Here is a 7,729-nt window from a genome sequence, read left to right as displayed (position 1 = left end):
AAAGAATTCCTCTTGTTTATATATAAAGTAGTGACTTGGTGATGGGGTAACAGTGCCAGCTGAATATACTGAAGAAGAAAAGGATACTGTCCCTTGTTACCCAGAGCTAGATGACACATGTCTATAGACACTTAGGCCAAAATTGTAGGCTCTTGTTTTTGAAAGTCTGTTTCCTGTAGCATCTTTTACTCCATAGTTAGGCAAAGCTTTCAGATCCTCGGCTGAACATCCAGCAGCTCACACTGGGCTAATTTCAGGCACCGGTTTTGATAATCTTGGCTGTAGTGCTCAATCAGAAAAAATATTACAAATGCTTTTCATAATACGAAAATTAGAACGTGACCTTCAGTCATGCTCATCTGTGGAAAGTTACAGGCGTAGCCTTTTAAATAGAAGCGACCAAAATTGTACAAACTATATTCTGCAAAGAAATTCAGCAGCAGAGGTTTACTACTCACCTATGCTGTCTTGACGTCCTTTTCCTGCGTAGTTTTTCATGATTTCCTGTCATCTGTCTGTCACCAAGAAAGTGGCTTGAAGAGGCAGCTGCTGGCCTGGTTGGACTAGATCAGCGGTTCTCAACCTTTTGCACCTTCTGTCCCACCAACCATTTTGTCCAAAAACCTTGGTTCCACCATGATAAAAACAACCCCCCCCAAAAATTACACTGTTCGAGATACTTGCTGAATCATGCATTTGAAGTGCAAACAACTGATTTTTTCAATTAGGCAATGAGTTGAAGTCCCACCTGCATGACCTTCGAGGTTGAGAAACACCGGATGAGATGATCTCCAGAGGTCATCTGCAGCCCTACTTTCCTATGATTTGGGGACTGTGAATAGGTCTGCTGGAAAACTAAGCTCTCCCCTCTTATTTAGGAGGCTGATTTATCCAACGAGCAGCTGCAGCTGACCTGTCTGGCATTTGTAAAGCTGCTTTCTTCAAGCGTCATGCCAATGGCTACAGCTCCAAATACACGTGCCTAAGGAACCTCCTCAAAGACCAGGCTGTTATCTGATATGAAGCATTTGTGTTGTATGCATCTCCTGGCCCTGCTCGATCTTGCTGTAGTCATCTATGGAGCCTGTTTTAAAGGTACTCGCCATGACGTCCTGCCAATAGCTCAAGAACAGCCTAATGTGTGGAAGCTGCCAAATTGCCTGATGGAGAAAGTCACGCTAGAAGAGCTAATGAGAAAAAAGAGACTCCAGGGGACCCCTGGCTATTACCAATCAAGGGGAGAAGATGACTTGTCCCTGGTCTGTGATTGAATTTTTTTCAGCGCCACATGAGGGCGCTAGACCACATTTAAAAAAAGAAAGAAGAAAAGACAATTTGGGAAGACTCTTAACTGGTGTTGAAATATCCTTAAATAATAAAAAGCCTTTAGAATTTGGCTCCTGTCCTGGCTGAAGTACCTAAAGGAAATGTTAATGGAGAAGGTTAGACAGCCTCGTTGAATCGATTTGCTCAGGGGAAGATTCAGACAAAAAAAATTAACCTTTCCCGTAATGGCTGCGAAATTGTACCAACTTGCAACTGAACTCCTTTGGAAATCTTTGCTGGCGATTTTCACAGCAGAACTAATTTTCAGGATCTGCCTTATCCCCGAGGCAAACGTTTCCCCAGGTCCCTGTGGAAAACTTTAGAGTTCGCCGCAGCCCTCAGGAAGACAGAATGATCCTTTAGCCCTCAAAAACCAGTTTTGACAGGACAGAGCTAGTGATGGGTAGTAGCCGGTCAGGTTTGCTGAATGTTTGTCTTCATATAAAATATCAAAAAGTACCTTTTGGCATTTGAACAAAATAAATATTTTTGCATCCTCCTGCTCCTTGTATATGGGAGAGATGACACATTTCAGCTGGGAGTGTAGAAAGATGCACGATGATGACACGCACATTCAGCAGTGATGGTACAAGGAAGAGAAATTGGGTAAAACAAGCGTTTTTAAAAGACGTAGCATAAGTATTGGTTCTGAAAGGCAGTAGGTAAATTTAAATACTGGTAAAAAGGCAAATGATTCAAAGCTGAAGAGGCGCTATGTCACTTAGCTGGGAGGTATCGACTCCTTGACAGTGCTGGTTTAAAGGGCAGCTGGAAATGCGGTCTTTGTTTTATGAAAAATGTAGCAAAATGAACACCATTGTGATTTGAGAAAGAGACAAGTTCAGATTTCCAGGTGATACAGATCCCATCACCAACGAGGCTGTGTCCGCACTGCAAAGTTACCGCAAGCTTTCCCTGCGGACTGATCAGAAAGGAGGACGATTGCATTTCTACAGCTTGTGGCCTCTCGGTTCCTCCAAGCTGTTGCAACGATAGCCCCTTCCCCACTTTTCTGACAGCCGTGTCTCAAGCCAGCTTTTATTACTGCCCTGGCAACCTGTTTGGCCATCTGCCTGCTCTGTATTCAGGTGTCAGCCTGATCACTGGCATACTATCAGGTCCTTGCTACACCCATTTGGACAATCATGTTTGCACAAATGCAATTTATTCTGTGAGGTGAATAAGTAGGTGTCCTATTTCCTAATACCTTACATAATTACACCATTACTGAACTTTCCCTGTACTCCCAACTGTAATTATTATTACCATATCCGCAGGTCTTTTAAATCAGTTACCTCTGTTTTGATTTTTCCTCTGCGTGCATTTTGACCAGAATTAAGACGTATTTATTTGCTGAAGGAGTTGGCTTAACTCCACAACTTCCCAGGAATATTGTTCCACATTTCCTTCAAACCTGATGATATCTGGTCTCATCACAGGAACATGACATAGTAACAGTTATCTAAGAATCCAGTTCTGGGGCTCTGAAAGCCAAGCTTTTAAAACCTAGTGCCCAGTGAAAGATGGAAGAGGGGAGTAAGCTGCCAGATACGTGCTTCAATGCCCTTAAGATCAGGGTATCTGGGGTACCTGAAGTGCAAGGCAGTCTTTTTCAAGTCACTCAAATACAGCCACTGCAGCTTAAGCTAAAGCTGTGCACTGATCCTGCAAAAGTGTGTAAAACTCTGGCTGCCTATCCAGATCAATGCAGTTGTTTTCATGGCCCATAGGGTCTGAGTGCCCGCAGGTAATAAAGAGGACCAAATATTGATTCATAGGCTTCCCGAATCCCAAAAGGAACGGCGCCCAACCACAGGAATAACACAGGCCCCAGAATTTCACCGCGTAGCACTTACATGAAACTCAGCCAATTTAAGCTATATCAAAACCAGGTATGTATTTTCAAAGCATCCCCACACAGAGTCGAATTGAATCGTGTGGATTAAAAACTTGATTTGCATTATTTAAATGCAAAGATCTGCAGACCAGCTCTTACTTAGGAAGCTGATAAACATGCATCCCCCACCCTTTTTCTTTGAATACTATTTGCATGCATTTGCTTCTGGTATGTTAACATGAAGTATTTGTATAGGGGATATATATTTCTATTTTGTCCGTGTTTAGCTTTGACACCAGTGTAATCGTAACAAGTTGACTTTAGAGAGCCTGCGCATCTGTCTAGTGAGGCTATTTCAATCATAGCTCTATTCGTGAGGTTTTCCACTGTTGCACAGCAGCCTGCATCATTTCATGAAGAGTGACCTAGGATCCAGAAATCGTGGGTGGAGAGTACCTATGAGCCACCATCTAGAGGGTAACGTGCCACAAGTGCTCGTCTGCCCCCGTGTCCATGACTTGTACTCACTGCTGACTAACGTGGATCTTGATCAAACGTCCTATGTTGCTCTTCAGCGACTAACCTACAAATGATGGAGGCCTACACAAGCACCAATACGCTGGGGATAATGGTGCTGTGCACTGGGGCTGGAATTTGGGTAGGAATTTAATACAATGGGCATTCAGCTCCCAATGAAAATCAGCAGGATTTGAGTGCCCAAATCTCTTGGACTCCTTTGAAATGACTCCCTGCCAAATTAGGATTTTCAACCAAAGCTTTTTGTCAAGAGGGATCGTGGATTTAGTTAATTTTCCCGTTTATTCTGAAGCAAGTTTAAATTCCGTCTAAAATGTACTACTGGGTTGATGCGTTGTGATAGGTTTTGTGATGATCTTGCTATTCCCTCACCAAGTATGGCATATTGTATTTGACTGATTCCTCCCCCCAATATTTTGACCTACTTGTAATTGTGTTTCTTCTTGATTGTAAAACATTATGGAAGTCAATAAAAAGAGGGTTTGTTTCCAAATCCTGACACGTTCATCTTTTGTTCATCTGCCATCTCCATTCTAAAAAGGTGAAAATGGGCAATGACAGAGTCACTTTTATGAGAGGCAGATAACACAGACATGACGTCACCAGCATACCTAACCAACTCGGTCTTGGGGCATGATCAAGCTCCTTTTAAAGCAGATGGCGATTGATGCACGCTGCACACTTAACTGCAGAGTGTAAGTAACTGCACATCAAGATTTAACTTATGCGCTCATCTAGAGCCAAATCCTGCTAATGTAAATGTCATGGGACGGTCCTTAATGAACACGAGGCTAAGCGTAATGACTTAAACTGCAAGAGTCTGAAAAGCGGGGAGCGCAGTTAGAGCCACAGAGATAGTGAACATGACCGCTCAGAGATGCTTACACGAGTGGTGTCTGAAGTCAAAGACTTCGTAGTGCCATCTTCCTTTCAAGGAAAGTTTGCAGAAAGGTTGGAAAGCTGCCTCCTTCCCAGAGGAGCCAGAGCCGGCTGATTTGTGCTACTCTCAGTATAAGCAAGTGACTTGGCAGTAACTCCGAGTTTGTATTATCCTGTTACATTTTCCTGTGTGATGTCGATTAATCTCGTATCCCAACCTCCTGGCACTTCTGGAGAAAACAGAAGACCCAAATACAGGCCAGGTCAACTCTTTCCATGAGTTTTTCACAGTACAATTGAACAAGGTCTTATCCATTTCGTATCTATTGTATCATGCATTATTCTACCACCTATTTCCTGCATGCGCATTAACTGGCTATCTGACAATACTATATTCAAAAACATATTAGTTACTCACAGGTTTTCACACTGAATGTGCATTTTTAAAACACACACTATTTTTCAGGACAAAATTAAGTGTTTGGCACTGGGTGCAATGGAAACAACTCCTGTTTCACAGCCCCATAATGTACACACATTAGGAATGATTATACTGCCTACGGTTCAATACTTTGGGGTAGAATACAGGTCTGATCCAAAATAACATGGAGAAATTATCTATTTTTATAAATAAATGCTTTTCGGCATGCAGAACAAACCCATTGCCTCAGCTTTATTACCAATCCATTATGGTTTGAAAGCCAGTCTGTGAGTCAAATTATTCAGCAAAGATTGTCTGACACTTGCTGCTCACCCGATACAAAATCCGAAGGAACGTCACCAGGAAATAAGAGTGATTTTTTTTCTTTTTTTAAATCAAAAAAGCTGAGGGGACTGCCGGCTTCCCAGAAAATTAACTCTCTACACTATGAAACAGAAGTGAGAGCAGAGTTTTTCCTCAACAAAAATCCTGCTGCTTTTCTTCTCTGCATTACAATAACAGGATCTTAAAAGTAATCTGCCAAGACAGGAGGGTCTGAAATGGTAACATATGAGGCATGATGACTTTATCCTCTTTCCTTGAACGTTCACTACACAAACATATGACTTCCTGATACATCACCCTATCACTCAGGCTCAATATTTCTATCTTCTTCTGAACTGAAGTTTCCAAAAAAACCCATGACCCTGTACTGCACGTTTAAATCAAATCCAGAATTTAAAAGCCAAACCTATAAAAAGCCTTACTAACCAGACCTCGCTTTAGAGAAAAATCTTGTTCATTTTAATCTAAATGGGCTAGAAACTGTGAAGAAGTAGATGGCAATCTGGTTTCAAAACAGTTGGCTACGTGCTGGAGCGCTTCATCACGTTCCGCACTTCTCCTCACCAGGCCTGGTCAATGATTACCATGTTTACTGAAACCAATAACTTCTCACTTGACTTCAATCAGAGAAGGACTGAGTCCTGAATATTTTAGTAGTTGTGAAAGGAGAAATCGGGTTAATTCCTGAGGTTTTAACCATAGCAGCATGGTATACCAATCACACGTGTCCTATTTCACACCCTGTAACCCATCTGGGGGATGAAGAAGGGGGTTTGAAAACCATCCTAAGTATGTTGCCCTGTTGTGTCCCTCCGTTTCTCTTGCACAGATAACATAGTCTGAAAGTGAAGCTCCAGAGCTAAATGAACCCAGGGCCTGATCCAGCTTCAACATCCCAACGACCCTAAGCTCCAGGAGAAATGGCAGCTTATCAAGTCTGACACTGGGGGGGCAGGAACAGCAGGTGCAGCTCTGAGCTGCCAGCTACTGGAAGACATTTAGTTTCTAACAGCTCTGCTGATGCTTCAGTTCCTGTAACAGATGCAGCAATCAATTGCCAATCTCCGGGAGGACCCGCTGCTATTCAGCACAAATGCCCTCTGTTCCCAGCGCTTATCTGTCAGGTAATCATCAGTTAAAGGGACAAAGTCCAGGACTAACACCTTATTCATACCCTACTTTTTGAAGTTTGTTTCTGCTGCCCCAAACATTTGTACCTTCGATCCCTTAATCGGTACTTCCAATGGGTCTGGCTTGAAACAGCAGGTTTGGAAGACTTCATGGATGCTATAAAAGTTAGTCTGGCTGTTCTTGAAAACTATCAAGCAGGACTAAATCATTATCGTTTAAAACCCGCTGTGCAGGAGGCCGATGCTTTCCTGGAACAACAAGGCTCTGCTAGACCCAAAGGGCATTTCTGAAAACCCAGCTATTCCCAGTGCATCTGTGAGGGCAAGGGATCCAGGCTGTAGCCGTACAGAGGCAAAAGGAACCAGAACTCATGGTAGAAGTGACCTCTTTTATTAGACCCACTAGTTGTTTCCAAAAACATTTATTTAGACCTTTTTTTTTTGCAAACACCTCATTGGCCTGAGAGGTGGTATCTTGTATTAGACCAACGAGATGTTTGCAAAAAAATTTCTCTAGAAATTTTTTTGCAAACATCCAGTTGGTCTGGGGGGGGGGGGGGTACCTTTTATTAGGCCAACAAGATGTTTGCAAACAAAACTCTAAAGATTTTTTGCCGCTGTTGATTTTTTTGCAAATGCCTCGGTTCGCAAGGTGACGTCTTTTATTAGAGCAACGAGATGCTTGCAAAAAAAATTCTTTGCAAAAACACTGTCTTTGCAAAAAAAACCCCGAAACCATCCAGCTGATCTGAGAGGGGGTCTCTTTTATTAGAGCAAAGAGATGTTTGCAAAAAAAAGTCTAAATTTATTTTGCAAACATCCAGCGGGTCTGAGAGGGGGGCTCTTTTATTAGAGCCGCCAGACGTTTGCAAACAACATGTCTTTAGAGAGTTTTGCTTCGGCAAACGTCTCGTGGCGGTCGCTATGTAAGAGCCCACCTCGGCCTTGCCTATGATGGCAAGGACGTCTGCTCCCGCCCCTGGCTCCAGCCCTCTCCTCCTTGCTGCAGACACCCCGTGTGAACACACTCGACCCTGCCCCGGGACGCTTGCCTGTAACTTTTGCCGGTGGCCCAAGGACCCCCCGGCCCTCCCGGCCCCGCGCCCCCTGGCGAGTGTGAGCCCCGCGGGGTGCTGGTGGGGCTGGAGGTGGCCCCGGCCCGACCCCGTCCACACTCACCGCGGCCGGGAAGGGCTGGAGCCGGCTCCGCCGGAGAGACGCTGCCGCCGCTCCGGCTCCGCTCCGCTCTACGTG

General features: G+C 43.9%; 1 long non-coding RNA gene across 1 annotated transcript; it reads right to left on the bottom strand.

The window, feature by feature from the left end:
* Nucleotides 1–1,065: 1,065 nt before the first annotated feature.
* On the bottom strand, nt 1,066–3,004 carry LOC109298334. The gene is made up of 2 exons (XR_002097588.1): nt 2,439–3,004; nt 1,066–2,051 (listed from the first exon to the last, which is right to left on the bottom strand). It is a non-coding gene; the product is annotated as an uncharacterized LOC109298334 (long non-coding RNA).
* Nucleotides 3,005–7,729: the final 4,725 nt, after the last annotated feature.

This window comes from Gavialis gangeticus, unplaced genomic scaffold, assembly GCF_001723915.1.
Source record: "Gavialis gangeticus isolate Ggan-Ray unplaced genomic scaffold, GavGan_comp1, whole genome shotgun sequence".
Taxonomy (NCBI): Eukaryota; Metazoa; Chordata; order Crocodylia; family Gavialidae; genus Gavialis; species Gavialis gangeticus.
This window is presented reverse-complemented; position numbering and strand designations above follow the sequence as displayed.